The sequence below is a fragment of the Nicotiana sylvestris genome, chromosome 2 (assembly GCF_000393655.2).
Source record: "Nicotiana sylvestris chromosome 2, ASM39365v2, whole genome shotgun sequence".
NCBI lineage: Eukaryota > Viridiplantae > Streptophyta > Magnoliopsida > Solanales > Solanaceae > Nicotiana > Nicotiana sylvestris.
Genome location: NC_091058.1, coordinates 76,890,269 through 76,907,302, shown reverse-complemented (window position 1 = coordinate 76,907,302; position 17,034 = coordinate 76,890,269). Strand labels below are relative to the sequence as shown.

The following is a 17,034-nucleotide window of genomic DNA, read 5'->3' as shown; positions in this document are numbered from 1 at the left end:
TTGCAACTCAATATTCAAGTATTATGAAGGACTATATTCACATTATCACATGCTTGATACATAACAATAACATACAAGCTCTTTTGTTGTCAAATTATTCATCATATCAAACACATTTAAATGGTGCAGTATGTTCAAGTTGTTCCCATTGCTGAAAATACGTACGTTACGAGTCTTAAAGGATTACCTGGATAGCAAAAGAATAAACAGTAGTTCAGCAACTAAAGCAGCATAAAAACAGCAGCAAAACAGCAGCAAAACCAGCAACAAATCCGTGTTAAAACAACCCGAAAACTTAAAGAGGAAACCCAGAAACGAACTCTAAAGAGGACTTATACTTTTCTAAAAGTTTGCACTCTAAGATTCACTCCCAAAGCTCACCATTCCAGCTCACTTTTCATGTGTTCAACTGCTGATTTTTTTTTATGTTTTTGTGTGTTCAAAGCAATTATTCCCTCTCCCTGGAAGTGTGATTGAGTCCCCCTTATATATCAAAACAACCAGCTATTTCAAAAAATTAAAAATCAATCTTTTTGACAGATTTTCTACAAAATCTGCTCTTAAATTCAAAAGGCCAGACTTTCTGGTTCAAATCTTGTCAAGTATTTCAAAAAAAAATCTTTTCTCCACTATTTAAAGACAGACTTTTATTCAAACACTGTACAAAAGTGTACATTTTCTTACCAAACAATTTGACTTTTGAGTATTGTACTCAAAGAGTCTTGAAGCAGTAAATAAACAATCAAACAAGTACCATATACTCTTAAGTATTCTGCACTACCTCATTTTTATTAATACAAAACTATTTTACTACTTCAACAAGTGCAAAAACAGAAAATTGAACATTTCAAACTTCAAAAACTAATGCTAAAATAATTAATAATAGACCAAAATAAAATCTGAAAATTAAAAAGAAAAATAAAAAATCAGCCATGAAAAAGAATATGATTTTTACCATTTTACAATTCAAGTGGCCGAAAAAATGGTGGTATGCCAAAAGAGGGTGTTCGGGGAGGTCGCCGGAATTTGGCCGTATTTTGGTCGCCGGATTTTCAGGGTGAAATTGACATCAATAGCTAGGTCTTGAGGAGCTCTATCCATTGATGTAGGTATTGTGGGGTGGTAGTGGTTGGAGCTTCAAGGATTTGGGCAAAAAAGTGACGGGAAAGTTTCCAAGATCTAAGATTCAAGGAGTTTGAGGGATTTTTGAAGGATTTTTGAAGGATTTGGTTTGGAGATATGGAAAGAGGAAGTTGTGGAGATTACATGGTGTGAATTTGGAGGTGTTTGGAGGTGGTCTGCCGGCGGCGGCGATTTCCGGCCGGCGGCGGTGGGCGGAGATGGGGCGGCGTAGAGAGAGTGAAGAAAGAGAGAAGAGAGAAGAAGGAGAGGGAAAGAAGAGAGAGGAAATAAGGGGGAAATAGGGCAAATTTTTGGTGATTTTGGGCTTTAAATACCTAGGATGAAGATCAAACTAGGATCGTTGGATTAAATCAAGATGGGTGGATGAGATTGAATCTTGTTACTTAACCAAAACGACGTAGTTTCAAGACCAAACTACGTCGTTTTAAGCTCTTCTTGGCAGCTCCATTTTGGGCCGGATTTGGGCTATTTGGGCTTAAATTTTGGGCTAATTTTGGCACAATTTTAATTAAATTACACTAGCCCAATCCCTACCCCATTTATCAAACAATTACTCAACTCTTAAAACCTATACATACACAAATAAGAACAAATACACACACACACACACACACACACACACACACACACACACACATATATATATATATATATATATATACAAGGCAAAAATTAGGCATTTACAGCTGTCCCTCTTTGCTCGAGAACGTGAAGAGTTTTCGTGCAAAGAAAAGTGAATGCCATAGCTAATTTTTGCTCACATATCACTCCAATGGAAGCAATTTTTTAAAAAAAGTGACCGAACCTTGCTTTCGAGGTTGCCTACATATCCTTGGCTACAAAGGAATCAGGTCAGTGTAGTTCTGGAAAAATTTGGTAGCTGGGACTATCGGACACTAGAGTTAAGACTGTTGCTGCTGTTGTTGTCGCTGTTGCTATTGCGGTTACTCGCTTCTTACATCAAAAGAAAAAGAGAAGGGCATTATATATGTCTACAAACTAAGAGTACAAAATTCCTATACAAAATTTCTATCCATGTGTCTTCTGGAGTCAAATCTTGATTCTTGACTTTGTCGCATGTGTTGACCGTAGATTGGATCTTGATGCTCTTTGAAGAAAAGATTATGACTCAATCTCGATGGCTTGCTTTCTGGATCAGAATTTGAGAAGATGAATCTCGAGAAGCTGGGTTGCTGATACATTATCAAAGCTAAACTCCGACTATCTTGTGATCGAAGGATTTCTTTCTTCTGATGAGAAAACTGAAACTGCAAGCTTTAATCGTCACTTGCGCTATATGGCAGAGCCTGCAAAGCCATCAAAGACAAACAAAAACGAACAAAAATTTTCTGCCCCAGTTTGGCACTAGGAAAATTTTGTGAGTTATTAGACAAATCTGTAAATTATCTAATTTATTGAAAAGGCAAACAGAAATAGTAGTATAAACTAGCTAAAAGAGATAAAATTTGGTAACGAATGATAGTTTAACCAGGGATCGGTACCCTGTACTATTGAAAGGAAATGTAATCAGGGCTGGTACCCTCTCTTACTGGAAGGAAATAGAATCGGGTGTTAGCACCATGTATTATTGATAAAGTGTTGAATCCCTCTAGACGAAACGGTTCTACCTGAGTTAAACTATGTAAAATATCCTGAGCGAAGAGTACTTCTACCCGGAAACTATGAGCTGGATCCCTCTAGGCGAAAAGGTTCTACCTGAGTTAAGCTAATGTAAAACAACTTGAGCGAAGAGTACTTCTACCCGAAACTATGAGCTGGATCCCCCTAGACGAAAAGGTTCTACCTGGGTTGAGCTACGTAAAACAACCTGAGCGAAGAGGACTTCTACCCGGAACTATGAGCTGGACCCCCCTAGGCGAAAAGGTTCTACCTGGGTTAAGCTAATGTAAAACAACCTGAGCGAAAAGTACTTCTACCCGGAACTATAAGTTGGATCCCCCTAGGCGAAAAGGTTCTACATGGGTTGAGCTACGTAAAACAACCTGAGCGAAGAGTACTTCTACCCGGAACTATGAGCTGGATCCCCCTAGGCGAAAAAGGTTCTACCTGGGTTGAGCTACGTAAAACAACCTGAGCGAAGAGTACTTCTACCCGGAACTATGAGCTGGATACCCCTAGGCGAAAAAGGTTCTACCTGGGTTAAGCTAATGTAAAACAACCTGAGCGAAGAGTACTTCTACCCGGAACTATGAGCTGGATCCCCCTAGGCGAAAAGGTTCTACCTGGGTTAAGCTTACGTAAAACAACCTGAGCGAAGAGTACTTCTACCCAGAACTATGAGTTGGATCCCCCTAGGCGAAAATGTTCTACCTGGGTTGAGCTACGTAAAACAACCTGAGCGAAGAGTACTTCTACCCGGAACTATGAGCTGGATCCCCCTAGGCGAAAAAGGTTCTACCTGGGTTGAGCTACATAAAATCAACCTGAGCGAAGAGTACTTCTACCCGGAACTATGAGCTGGATCCCCCTAGGCGAAAAAGGTTCTACCTGAGTTAAGCTACGAAAATGGAGGTGTGAACAATAGTGATGCATGCTGAAAATAAAAGAAAATGGAGATTTTAAGGAGCTTACGTTTGGTGACATTCGTTCATTTTGGATCGACATTCTACACCGCTTTGTTCCTGCTTCAAGCAAAGAAAAATTTATGAGTTTTCAAAGTGGCAGTTGGTTTGTGGCCTTAATGCCCTAAGTAGCTTGATTCACGGCCACTGCTGTCGAAAAATCGATTCAGTCAGTGTGGTACCGAGATGCTCTGTGTAAGCACGTGATTTTTGCCCTATGAAAGAATTACTCCAAAAAAAATTTAAAAATAAAACGATTTTCCTTGGTGTGCAATTTTGAGAATTTTTGTGACATTTGGGATAATTATTTGTATTTGTCTGTGCATGTTTATTTGTTAAATTAATAAAAAATACAAAAATATGTCGCATTTACATTTAGGATTTAATCCTACAATTGTTAGTAATTAAGTTTGTTTTACAAAAATGAAAATCACAAAAATAGGCATCTTTTGCATTTTTAGCATCTAATGTCCAATTGTACAATTTTATGCTTAATTATTACTTAATTGTGTTTTAACTGTTATTGAGAGTTAATTTTCGCTTTTATAACTTGATTTAGTTCTATATAATAATTTAAGGATTTTTAGAATTTAGAAGAAAAAAGAGCAAAAATATAAAGAAAATCGGAATTGGGCTCTTCTTCAAATTCAAGCCACAAGCCCAAAAAAATACCCAACCTTCCCCATGACCCGGTCCACTTCAAACCGGGTCGACCCAGTCCGCCCCATAACCCAAATACCCAACACCCCCCTATCTTACATTTTCACAAAACAAACTAAAAAAACCCTAAAAGCAAAAACAAAAACCATCCGCCACCCCCTCTCTTCTTCTCCAAAAGCTTCCCCAAGCCCCCTCTAATGGCTGCCCTAGCCAACCATGGTTGCTCACCTTCAAACACGCGCACAACCCCTCAATCAGCCACCCTTCACTAGTCGTCGAACAACCCATCGTCAATGAGCAGCCACGAACAACCCCGCTACCGTTGCTTCAAGACTGCTGCTCATGCTTCTGCTTCCTGCTGCTTCTGCGTCGACCAAGCAGACCACGCTTCTGTTTCTGCTTCATCTTCTTCGTCTCCGTCGAACTCGAGCCTGAGCTCCCATGGATGCTGGTCGCTGCGTCTTCAACAGCTCCCTTCTGCTGCTTATGTTGCTGCCTCGTCGCCTTTGTTCCAAAACCAAGCGGCTTCTGCTGCTCCTCCTCCATCACGCGCAACCCACATTGACCCCCATCCTCACGTCGACTCCAAGTCGACCACGCTGCCTTCTCCACCTGGAAAAAAAAGAAAAAGAAAAAGAAAAAAGGGCTGCGCAAAACAGCCTTCTCGTCGTCTTCTCCGATCCAGTCGACCTCCAGTTCAATGGTCCGTTCATGGTCGTCTTAGGCGTCGAGTTATTTTGGTGCGATAATTGTTTCCGAAGAGATTTGTCCTCATTCAAGTTCTTCGTCGTTTCGATCCGGTTAGTGGGTTTTGAGTTTCACTTTTGTCCGTATTTTGTTTTTGATATGCTCGAATCTAAAATCGGTAAATGTTTGATTCTTGTTTCGTTCGTGTTCATCGTTTTGTTAATTTTTCAGTTTGTTCATGTGAAAGTGTTAGTTTAGTTTTAATGTTGTTAGATTCAAATTGAAATTTAATTAATGTTGTTAGTTTAATTTTAATGTTGTTTCTTCTCCGGTTTGTTTCTATTTGTTTAAAAGAATTCAGTTGTAATATAGAAATATGTTGGTTTAGTCATTTGGATCCGTCATGTTTGTTGTTTAATGTAGATTTAATGCATGTTTATTCTTTGTTTGAAGTTCGTTTTTAATTCAGTAATTTAATGTGAGTCTGTTTTGGTTTTTGATTTGTTGATTTAGTTTGAATCATGTATTTTGTTGTTGATGTTGTTGTCTCTTTGCTCATTCATTTTTTGTCTAAGTTAACCAGGATTGGTTCCCAATATGATTAACTTATTCCCATTAATTTGAAGTTGTATGATTCAATCTGTGTTCATGTGATTTGTTGTTTGAATTTGTTTAGAAATTGGTCATATTTGCTGTATTTTGGTTGAGATCGATTAGGTGAATTGGTTATAGCTGAGGGGGTAGTTTGGTAAATCGCAGTACGTTCAGGGGTAAAATGGTAATTTCAGTAAGGTCGAAGGGGTATTTTTGGAATTAAATATTTGAACAATTATTTAATATAATGGGGGACAAGACATAATGTAGTGGGGTGGGAATAATGTAATTATTTATGTTAAAGCATGGGGGACAAGGGTTTAAAATAAAGAAAACATTAAGTAGTGGGGACAAAGCATGCAATTGGGGGAATATTTCGGGTTGGGGATTCAAGACAAGAGTCTTGTTATAAATAGAGTCATTTGACACATTTTAAAAAAACGGAGACTAGGACTTGAACTTAAAAGACTTACTTAGAGAGAGATTTTTGGAGAGAGATTTGAGGAAGACATTCTGAAAATCTTAAGAGTGTTAGAGAGTTTAAAAAGAGAAAACAAAAACAAAGTGAGAAACGAGTTTAATTTCGAGTTTAATACACGTGGGTTTGAGTATGTTTGTGGTGATGTGGTTTGTTGCTATTTAAGTCTTTTACCAACTTTGGGTTTGTTCTATCGAGCTTGCTTGATTTTCTTCAAATTTTCCTGGGTTTTGATTCTGGTTCGGATTGCTGCTGTTGGGTTGCTGTTGCGTTGCTGTGTTATTACTGCTGCTGACTCCTCCTTCTTTTCTTCTTGTACTGCCATTTCCAGGTACACATTTGTACACTCTCGGTTTGAAGCAAAGTGAAGTATTAACCAGGCTTTGTTACTGTTGAATTCCTCATGTTTAGATTTGTGCTTGAATAAAATTTTCCTTTCTTTGTATAAAAATGTAGTTGACTGATTAGTGAGTAATAGGGTTGCATATGTATAACTTCTTCATCTAATAATGTTAGTTTAAATTAATCAAAGACTAGTTAATTTGTTGTGATATTATGGTGTGTCAATCGCATGTTCTAGTATTATTAAATAATAGAATTTAGAACGAAAACAATCTTTCTTTGTACAAACTCGATTGCAATTTTCCATTCTCATTAGCCGTAAACTAATAACTAATAAGTTACGTTTTTTTTAGCATGTAATTAATCGGGAGATTTTCTTTTATTTTTAGAGACAAACTTAATAGAAAAATGTAGTCACTGTAGGTTTACCCTTTTAAATAAAAATGAGACGAGCCTCGCCAAATAAAACGCAAAGATTGCGGGGCCCTCACAAAAATGTACGTGTTAATTACTTAGAACTCGGGATAGGCCGCTTAGCGAAATCCACGGTCTTACCCAAAATAATAATACGCTAATCGCTTTAGGCGCGCATTTTAATAAATCTTACCTTCTTAAACTCGGGTGCACATTTATGTGACCCAAATCCAAATCTCAACGGAGTCGAAATGTGTCTCTAATCACGAGTACATTGATTGTGACGTGGTCCGAGATGCATGTCCACGACGTTGCAAATTTCTTTAAAAAAATAAGAATGAGATGAGCCTCGCCGAATAAAAATATAAATTTGCGGGGCCCTCCGTAAATATTTGCTTTAAAATTGCTTAGACTTCGGAATTGACCATTTAGCAAAATTTCACGTCCCTACCCAAAGTAAATGATACGCTAGTCGCTTTAGGCGCGCCTTTAATAATTTAATCTTCTTAAACTCGGGTGCACATTTATGTGACACAAATCCAAATCTCAACAGAGTTGAAATATGCCAACAACCACGGGTGCATTGATTGTGACGTGGTTCGAGATGTGTTTCCACGATGCTGCAATTCTTGATAAAAATAATAATAATGACAAAAGCGGTTAAAAGTTAAAATTCGCACATAGGTTCAATATTTATTAAATCAGATAATCAAGACGAATATGACAGTTAAGCGACCGTGCTAGAACCACAGAACTCGGGAATGCCTAACACCTTCTCCCGGGTTAACAGAATTCTTTATCCGGATTTCTGGTTCGCGGACTGTAATATGGTGTCATTCTTTTCCTCGATTCGGGATTAAATTGTTGACTTGGGACACCCTAAATCTCCCAAGTGGCGACTCTGAAACAAATAAACAAATCCCGTTTCGATTGTCCTTTAATTGGAAAAACTCCTTCACCCACGCGGGGTCGGAAAAAGGAGGTGTGACAGCTCTGGCGACTCAGCTGGGGATAAAATCCAGAACCACTGGTTCAGGGTTAAGAATTCGAGCTTAGAATGATTGTTATTATTTGGCTTTAATTATTATCTGATTTTATTACATGTTTTAGCCTAAATGTGCAAAATGTTGCTCTTACCGCTTTGATATTACTTGGACTGTATATATAAATTGTGTCAAAACCCCTTTCTTCTCTCTCTTGAGGAATGCACGCTGGTCGTGACTTCTTTCTGTTAGTGTCATATACCAAAATAAAATGAGGATTCAGAGGTGTTGCAAAACTGGATGGCCTTTTGGTTACCGGTACACAGCTCCCCTCCTCGACTCGAGTTGTCCGCTCGGGTAAGCCAGGTCTAGAACTAACACCGAGGTTTTAAAACTTAGTATAACAAAGCCTCATGCCGGATCCCTAGTAGGAACGCTTATTTGCATCATGTGCATTTGACTTAGGGGACTCAACACAGGGGTTGAGTCCGTCTAGGACTAGCAACCTGAAATGAAGAGACCATCCTGCTACATCCTGTTTGCTTTGTGCATTTATTTGCTTCAGACTTGCATACTGACCGGTTTCGAAAAATCAGGAATATTGGAAAATTGTGAAAAAAGAGAGCAGAGTAATAGTGTAGAGAATTAATTGCTATTTTAGAAAGAGGAAAAAAAAACAATATCCAAATACTGTCGAAATTCTGCCGAAAATCTTGAAAAAAATGAAGACAAGAAAAATGTTTTATTTCACTCAAAAAAAAAATAATAATAAAAAAAGTCTTTTATTTTAAGTTTGGAAGAATAGGTTGGTCATTTTGGTGAAACTAAAAGAAAAAAGCCTTCACTTTGTCTTGTTTTCAAAATGAAAAAAAAAGAAGAAAAAGAAAAATAGTTTGTCTTGCCATGAAAAATGAAAATGAAAAAAAGAGTCTTGTTTTTAAAATGATTTTTTTATTTTATTTATTTGTTTATGAAAATGCCAAAAATAAAAATAAAAAGAGTCTTGCGTTGAACGTAGTTTTATTATTTGTTGCAATATATATATATATATATATAAATCCAAAAAGTATTTTTCTTTATTTCCTTTCTAGAAACGTTTTTTTTGGGCCCCCAATTTTCAAGAAAAAGATCCAAAAATATTTTCCATTATTGATGTCTTTAGAAAGTCTTTTTAATTGTTTTTTTAAAAAAATAAAAAAAATAAAAATAAGAATAAAAATATTTTCTTTTTTCTTCCAAAAATCCGAAAATATTTTCATTCTTCTTTCAAAATTGAAAAGAAAATTCAAAATTCAAAAATATTTTTTAGAAGCATTTCTTTCATTGAAAGTAAAATTCCAAAAATATTTTCTTTCTTCTTTAGAAGTTTTTCTTTCAAAATTCAAAAAAAAAAAACTTTTTCTTTAGAAATCCTTCTTTGCAAAAATGCTCCCTTTCTTCTTTATAAGTCTTTCCTAAAAAAAAGGGTTTGTTTATTTACTTTATTCATGATCCTCCCGAACTACGCGGGTTTGATTCTCATCGGATGTGAGATACGTAGGCAACCCTCATCAGGTCCAACCTCCCTTTTTGCTTAAATATCCAAAAACAAATAAATAAACAAAAAACATGTCAAAATTTTAATTTTGTCATAAATAAGTCGGGTGATGTCCAATAATCCTCCCTGACCTTAAAATTCATGTGAAATTGAGAAAGGGCCACGTCTGAAAAACAACCATTTGGTTAAAATTGGCATATAGGGGAAGGAATCTGGCTGTTTGTTTTTGAGTTTGTAATTTTTTTATTAGAGTATGCGGGTTATTTGATTTTCGAGACCGTTTGTTGTCTTTTGTCAAAGTCTGTTAGTATTGTCAGTTTTTAAACTTTTGTAATCAAGTTTGTTTTATTATGAAAATTGAAAATTCAAAAAAAAAATGTTATTATTATTTATCTTTTATTGGTCCGAACTACGCAAGGTCTGATTCATGCGGGGTCATGATACGTAGGCAATCTCTATAAGATTCGACCACAACAAAAAAAAAGAGAAAAAAAAATGAAAAAAAATCGAAAAAGAAAGGAAAAAAAAAGAAAAAAAAAAGAAAAAAAGGAAAAAGATGTTGTTAATAATGAGGACCGACTAAGTCCATTCTAACCTGTTTTATTTTGAATCACAAAGAAAGTTAAGGTGGTTGGTTTGTGGTAAACCGGAAACACAAGATCCAGGAAAACCTGATTGTAATCCAAGACAATGACACCCAGAATATCACGTAGAATCCTTTACCTACATATCATGATGCACACTTTGCGGGGATGAGACTTGATGATAGAAGCACTCGAATCCTATTGGGAACTTGTTGACTAAGGTTGATGATATTGAAGTTGGTAATGGTCTGGGCAATACTGATGCGAAGCTCAGTGGCTAAGATGTCAGGTTTGATAAAGTGGGAGGACGCTCCGTTCCTTGGTTAGCAAGAGAGAAGCTTTCGGTGGCTTATTTTGTTGTCATTTCTGTTGTCCGAATTATTCTTAGGGTTGTAGTCCGGATAATGTCTTGTTTCAAATCCTCTTATCTTTCCATTTTTGTCATAGCGGTTTATGTAGTTTTGTCCAGGTTTGTTTTGGATTTTATTTTGGTTTGTTTTTGTTTGTTTTGTTATTCAAACCATTTCACCGTTAGTCTAATGCAAAATCCGGTATTTTATTATTTCCAGTCATCTTTTTGTTTAGTTCTTTTATCATTTTGTTCAGCGCCGATTCTAGTGACATGACATGCGCACACAGTTTGGGCCTAATCTTAAAAGTTAATCATAAAACCATGGAGAGGTGATCGGAGATTTAAAAGAAATAAGGACTGTTTGAGATTATACGGAGCTCGAGTCATGCGGAACTAGGGCAAGTAAAACATAAAGAAAACCGTTAAAAGCAAGATTCTCCAAATTGACATGAGGGTCGTTCATGATAATAAGAATGAGAGCGTTGCCCAGCGGTGCTTTAGAGAGGACAAATGAAAAAGCAAATGTGTGAATCTAATTGTCAAGTCCAGCACCATCAGAAGAGGCTACAAATCTTTGTTTAATTGTGTTGTTTGCACTTGGCATGTTTTGAAGACTGGAATGATGAAGGCATTTTGTTCTACTACCTAAACACTTTATCCTTCGTTACCCCTTTTTGAGACTTCTTTATTTTCTTTCATACCCCTCATTCGGAATCAGTAGCGAAAGTTAGAAACACAAACGTGGAAGAAAAAGAAGAAAAAAAAAGGGAAAAGAAAGCAACAAAAACAAAAAAAAAACAACAAAAAAAGAAAAAGAAAAGAAAAGAAAAATGATAACAAAAACAAAAGAAATTCAGAATAAAACAGAGGAATTGTGAACTACGTTCGATTTGATTCCTCAAAGAGGATACGTAGGCGCCTCACGGCTCGGTCATAGTGTAACAAAAAATTAAAAAAATCTCCAAGCAAGAAACTGGGGCAAGGGTTGCGCTTGTTGTAAACAAATATGGTTCTGAAGGTTGTAATTTTGAACCCCAAATTGATTTGTTTTATAGCCTTTAAAACCCTTTCTTTCTAGCCTATCCAAAATCTCACATTACGGTCCAAAGAAAGACCTTCTGATCAGTCTTCAAAAGACGCCAAGTCAGACGAATGAGAGTCTTACCGGGGAACATAACACCCCAATCCCCAGCTGGAAAGTGATACAAATGAGAGAGTCTTATCGGTGAAAATCTTCACGGGCACCATAAGGCGATGAAAGCTGAGAGAAAAACCAAAATGAGAGAGGCTTGATAGTGAAAACCCTTCCGGGCACTACAAGTCGAATAAGATTAAGAATCAGATGGGGAATCGCCAAGTGAAGATCTTGAAAGACGATTGACGGTAGAGGATAGGCCACATGTGCATGTCATGACCATTAGAGTCGGCATCTGCATTTGATAGATTTTTATTTATAGTTTCTTTTGTTAAAGAGTCTCTTTTTCCTTTGTCTTTTATTCTGTTCCTTTTTATCTTTCTCCTTTCATAGAAAATTCCCCAGTAGAGTCTGTTTGGTCAGAACAAGTGAGAAATGACTTCAAAATATGCCATCAGCTTTCCAATTATGCGAGACCAGATCCGATTAGAACATCCAAATGGTCTAAGTCAGGAAGTAACAAGCGCAAGGCTAGTGTCAAGAAAGATATCCCCCGCAAAAGGAGATTGACAAAAGGAAGGGCGAGTGTCAAGAAGGATATCCCTGCCGAAATCAAAGGTTATTAAAACTCAAGGCCAAGGCCCGTGGACAAAGCAAGGAGAGCAATGAGCATGATTTGGGAAATTCATACGAGACTAAAAGGTCGGGAAATGCCAGTTTCCGAGCTATGCCACAAAAGAAGAGGGATATCCCTAGCAGAAAGGGATTATCCCGGCAAATAATATCATCCCCAACAAGTTTTTGGAACGCAGAGCAGGGAAGGAGAAAGGGAAAAGCCATCCCAGTAGGAGTATCACAACCAACCACCGCGTTTTAAACTAACAAATTTTGTTTGATTTGAAACAGGTAAAGGAAATGGCATTGATGACAGAAATGCATGCCACAAGGAAGATTATCAAACTGGGGCAGAAAATTTTCCTTTCATTTAGAAAATTTTCTCGAAATCAGATACCCATTTGGGGAAGAATAAAGATAACACCAGTCTCAAGGGAAGTGGTCTTTGAACCAGTGTTACCCCCAACATAATAAGTTTTAATGAAGGAAGTTGTTCCCCAGCGGACAGAACAAAAGGATGAAACTTGTGCTCGGAAAAAGCAAAAGGCCAGTGTCATTCCCAGCAGCCTTCCGAAGAGTGAAGCACTAGTTTTGAAGGAATCAAAATCCCCTAGAAGTGTTATCCTCGACAGCGTTATCCCCAGCTGATAACCTTTTATCCCCCAACAGGTAAGTAAATAATTCCCCAGCAGTGTTATCCCCAGCAGTTTCGAGGGAAGACAACACAAGTTTTTAAGGAAAGCAGTTCTGTAAGAAGGTAATTCAGGAAGAAGGAAATGGTTCACGCATAGGAGACGCATTTCCTAAATTAAGATTTCATTCATAGGAGACGCACTTCCTAGTTTAAAATCATTAAAGTTTCACCCATAGGAGACGCACTTCCTAAGTTTATTTTTATCCCAGGAGACGCACTTCCTAAGTTTATTTTACCCATAAGAGATGCACTTCCTAAGTTTATTTTCATGCATAGGAGACACACTTCCTAAATTATTTTCATTCATAGGAGACACACTTCCTAGTTCAAAATCATTAAGGTTTCACCCATAGGAGACGCACTTCCTAAGTTTATTTTTGCCCCAGGAGACGCACTTCCTAAGTTTATTTTACCCATAGGAGATACACTTCCTAAGTTTATTTTCATGTATAGGAGACGCACTTCCTAAATTATTTTCATTCATAGGAGACACACTTCCTAGTTTAAAATCATTAAAGTTTTACCCCGAGGAGACGCACTTCCTAAGTTTATTTTACCCATAGGAGACGCACTTCCTAAGTTTAATTTCATGCATAGGAGACGCACTTCCTAAATTAGTTTTGTTCATAGGAGACACACTTCCTAGTTTAAAATCATTAAAGTTTTACCCATAGGAGACGCACTTCCTAAGTTATTTTTACCCCTAGGAGACGCACTTCCTAAGTTTAATGTCATGCATAGGAGACACACTTCCTAAATTAATTTCATTTATAGGAGACGCACTTCCTAGTTCAAAATCATTAAAGTTTCACCCATAGGAGACGCACTTCCTAAGTTTATTTTACCCATAGGAGACGCACTTCCTAAGTTTAATTTCATGCATAGGAGACGCACTTCCTAAATTATTTTCATTCATAGGAGACGCACTTCCTAGTTCAAAATCATTAAGGAGACGCACTTCCTAAGTTTATATTTACCCCAGGAGACGCAATTCGTAAGTTTATTTTACCCATAGGAGACGCACTTCCTAAGTTTATTTTCATGTATAGGAGACGCACTTCCTAAATTATTTTCATTCATAGGAGACACACTTCCTAGTTTAAAATCATTAAAGTTTTACCCCGAGGAGATGCACTTCCTAAGTTTATTTTACCGCTAGGAGATGCACTTCCTAAGTTTAATTTCATGCATAGGAGACGTACTTTCTAAATTAAGATTTCATGCATAGGAGACACACTTAATTAAGTTTTCATTAATAGGAGACGCACTTCCTACTTTAAAATCATTAAAGTTTCACCCCTATGAGACGCACTTCCTAGTCTGGTTCATTTAAGTTCATTTGTAGGATACGCACTTCCTAATTTGAATCATTGAAGTTTCACCCCTAAAAAACGCATTTCGTAGTCTGGGTCGTTCAGGTTATATTTTGATTTAGGAGAAGCACTTCCTAAAAATGAGAGTTTACCACTAGGAGACACATTTCCTGATTTTGGTTCATACAAGTTTTACTCGTAGGAGACGCACTTCCTAGTTGGGTTCATCCGCCCTCAAATAGGATATGTTGGGTTCATCTGCCCTCAAAATAGGATATGTTGGGTTCATCCGCCCTCGAATAGGTTATGTTGGTTTCATCCGCCCTCGAATAGGATATGTCAGGTTCATCCGCCCTCGAATAGGATATGTCAGGTTCATCCGCCCTCGAATAGGATATGTCGGGTTCATCCGCCCTCGAATAGGATATGGTGGGTTCATCCGCCCTCAAAATAGGATATGTTGGGTTCATCCGCCCTCAAAATAGGATATGTTGGGTTCATCCGCCCTCGAATAGGATATGTTGGGTTCATCCGCACTCAAAACAGGATATGTTGGGTTCATCCGCCCTCGAATAGGATATGTTGGGTTCATCCGCCCTCGAATAGGATATGTTGGGTTCATCCTCCCACAAAATAGGATATGTTGGGTTCATCCGCCCTCAAAATAGGATATGTTGGGTTCATCCGCCCTCGAATAGGATATGTTGGGTTCATACGCCCTCAAAACAGAATATGTTGGGTTCATCCGCCCTCGAATAGGATATGTTGGGTTCATCCACCCTTGAATAGGATATGTTGGGTTCATACGCCCTCAAAATAGGATATGTTGGGTTCATCCGCCCTCAAAATAGGATATGTTGGGTTCATCCGCCCTCAAAATAGGATATGTTGGGTTCATCCGCCCTCAAAATAGGATATGTTGGGTTCATCCGCCCTCAAATAGGATTTTATTTTCAAAGTTGTTTGTTGAAGTCAGGAGCCTGCCTGAAGAGAGGAAAGACATTTTATTTTTAAAAGTTGTTGAAATCTCGCCAACCTAAAGAAAGTAATGACATTTTATTTTCAAAGTTGTTGTTGAAGTCAGGCGCCCACCTGTATAACGAGAGGAATACTTTTCAGTCTTTACATTTCATGTCTCAGGAGCCCACCTACATAACGAGAGGAATACTTTTCAGTCTTTACATTTCATGTCTCAGGCGCCCACCTACATAACGAGAGGAAAACTTTTCAGTTTTTACATTTCATTTCTAGGCCGCCCACCAGTATAATGCGGGCATACATTTCTGTTTTTTCATTTCATGTCCTAGGTCGCCCACCAGTATAACGAGGGAATACATTTCATATTTTTGCATTCAGGCACCCACTTGTATAATGAGAGGAATACTTTTCAGTCTTATACTGCAGATCTTGAAATCAGTAACCCACCGGAAGGCAGAAAGTTACAACAGGAATCCCCAGCAAGAAACAATAAAAATCCCCAGCACTGGAAAGCAAAAGGTTGCAACAAGAGGTCCCTGCACAAATTCAAGCGCATGAGTCAAAAGGAAGAAAATACGCGTCTTGAAAAAAGCGGCCTGTGAACATTAAATTATGCCCAGCATAACAAATCTGATGAAGAAAGCCGTATCCCCAGAGGAACCACCGAAAAGCTTAATGAAGGAAGCCATATCCCCAGCGGACCGAACAAAATGATGAAAACTGGTATTCAGAAAAGCAAAAGGCCAGTGTCGTCCCCAAATTCTCAGAAGAAAAGCACCGGAAGAAACACAAGCCGACAAGAAAGCAAGGCAACAAGAACAAGTGGAAGATAGATGAGATCTTATGATCCGTAGTCTAGCCTAGCTTCTTGTTTTCTTTTAAGTACGGTGTAACAAGGAGATCGGTAAGCAGTGGTAATAGCATGCAACAACAGTAACATTGCAGTCCCACGGTAGTCCCAACTACCAAAACTTCCCGAACTACATTAACCTAATTTCCCTTTAGCCAGGAATATGTAGGAAACCTTTGAAGCAAAGGTTCGGTTAAATCTTTTTCAAAAAATGCTTCACACGGAGTACTCGGATGGGCAAAAATCGCTCACTTTATCTTTGCACGAAAACCCTTCGTGTCTTCGGGCAAAGAGGGATAGCTGTAAGCACGTGATTTTTGCCCTATGAAAGAATTACTCCCAAAAAAATTCAAAAATAAAACGATTTTCCTTGGTGTGCAATTTTGAGAATTTTTGTGACATTTGGGACAATTATTTGTATCTGTCTGTGCATGTTTATTTGTTAAATTAATAAAAAATACAAAAATATGTCGCATTTGCATTTAGGATTTAATCCTACAATTGCTAGTAATTAAGTTTGTTTTACAAAAATGAAAATCACAAAAATAGGCATCTTTTGCGTTTTTAGCATTTAATGTCCAATTGTACAATTTTATGCTTAATTATTACTTAATTGTGTGTTAACTGTTATTGGGAGTTAATTTGTGCTTTTATAACTTGATTTATTTATATATAATAATTTAAGTATTTTTAGAATTTAGAAGAAAAGAGAGCAAAAATATAAAGAAAATCAGAATTGGGCTCTTCTTCAAATTCAAGCCACAAGCCCAAAAAAATATCCAACCTTCGCCATGACCCGGTCCACTTCAAACCGGGTCGACCCAGTCCGCCCCATAACCCAAAGACCCAACACCCCCTATCTTACATTTTCACAAAACAAACTAAAAAAACCCTAAAACCAAAAACAAAAACCATTCGCCACCCCTTCTCTTCTTCTCCAAAAGCTTCCCCAAGCCCCCTCCAATGGCTGCCCTAGCCAACCATGGCTGCTCACCTTCACACACGCGCACAACCCCTCTATCGACCACCCTTCTCTAGTCGTCGAACAACCCATCGTCAACGAGCAGCCACGAACAACCCCGCTACCGCTGCT

General features: G+C 37.8%; 1 long non-coding RNA gene across 1 annotated transcript; it reads right to left on the bottom strand.

The window, feature by feature from the left end:
• LOC138886342 (uncharacterized) lies at window positions 1–1,426 on the bottom strand. Its single transcript, XR_011405025.1, has 2 exons — window positions 956–1,426; window positions 1–187 (listed from the first exon to the last, which is right to left on the bottom strand). It is a non-coding gene; the product is annotated as an uncharacterized lncRNA (long non-coding RNA).
• Between the last annotated feature and the right edge of the window lie 15,608 nt (window positions 1,427–17,034).